Source organism: Leptonychotes weddellii, chromosome 7, assembly GCF_054177405.1.
Source record: "Leptonychotes weddellii isolate Sample4059 chromosome 7, ASM5417740v2, whole genome shotgun sequence".
Lineage (NCBI taxonomy): Eukaryota > Metazoa > Chordata > Mammalia > Carnivora > Phocidae > Leptonychotes > Leptonychotes weddellii.
In genome coordinates, this window is record NC_138375.1 from 133418755 (window position 1) to 133420170 (window position 1416).

General features: G+C 39.9%; 1 pseudogene; it reads right to left on the reverse strand.

Moving 5' to 3' along the window:
• Positions 1-85, reverse strand: part of LOC145722443 (mitochondrial calcium uniporter regulator 1 pseudogene) — a 12914-nt pseudogene extending 12829 nt beyond the window's left edge.
• Between the last annotated feature and the right edge of the window lie 1331 nt (positions 86-1416).

A 1416-nucleotide genomic window follows, 5' to 3' on the forward strand; every position in this document is an offset into this window, starting at 1 on the left:
AAAAAAAAAGGGGGGGGTGGAAGTGAATGCAACTCACTCCAAACTGCACGTAGGCAAACAAATGTTTAACTTCAGACCCCGTCATTTTCCCTATAAATACAGCCCTTATGGAGTTGGTCAGTTAGAAATCTCACCTGAGGGGAGGACGTGCTGCCCAGGCCTCTCAATTGTGACTCCAGCCTAGCTGTCTCCATGGGGCTTCTCCAGCTGATGAGGTTGGATGTTTTAAGTACCTGATTTGATGTAACTCTGTCTTATTCTCCTTTACTACTTACTATTGCCCTCATCTATGTGCTAATTTCCCTTTTCTTCTGTTTCTATTAGATTTTTATAATATCAAGTGTTTTCCCCATTAAAAACTGAGAGTCCAGCTGCCATGAGTCTTTTGCTTAGAACACATGTTAGGCCATGAAACAAGTCGCAGTAAATTTAAGAAGATGGAAATCATATCAAGCATCTTTTCCCACCACAAAATCTGTGCAACACAGAAAAGGCAGTTCTACAAGAGAAGTTTATAGCAATACAGGAAACAAAATCTCCAACATACAATGTCACCTTAAATGTAAAGGACGTAAAAAAAAAAAAAAAGAACAAAGCCCAAGGTTAGTAGAAAGAAGTGAATAAAGATGAAGATCAATGAAAGAGCTAAAAAGATAAATAAAACTTTGAAAAGATAAATAAAACTGATAAATCTTGGGGCACCTGGGTGGCTCAGTTGTTTAAGCATCTGCCTTTGGTTCAGGTCATGGTCTCAGGGTCCTGGGATCGAGCTCAGAGGGAGTCTGCTTCTCCCTCTGTCCCTCCCCCCTGCTTATGCGCTCTCTCTCTCTCTCTCAAAAATCTTTTAAAGAAACGTAAATCTTAGCCAGATTCATGAAGGGAAAAAAAAAGATACAGTTCTTGCCGTATAATGTTAGATTTTTGCACGAAGATATTTACACACCTACACAAGAGCTAAGTTTATTAACTGTATGGAATGATGATTACTTACTAGTCATTTTATGAAGTGGATCATCATGAAGGTCATCATTTCCTGCACATTGAGGAAGCTGAGGAGGAAGAGGAGGGGTTGGTCTAGCTGCCTTTGGTTGTAGGGGCAGAAGATGTAGAAAGAGGGGAGACAGGCAGGCACAGTCAGTGTAACTTTATGGAAATACATTGTAATTTCTGATTTTTTTTTTTGTTCCTCTAAAAATGTTTCTATACAGTACCAATGCTTCTTTACAGGTTGCCCTCATTTCAGTACCTATATCCTTGAAGGGTCCATGTATTCAGAGGAGTCAAAAGCAGTTGTAAATAATTGGAACCCTTCTGCCAGGCTGTTTAATGTCAGTTTGCTTTCCGGTACTACTTCCTTTATGTCTTCTCATCTGGCACTGATCTGGAGGCACTCAACTCCATCAAGTTGTCTTAATG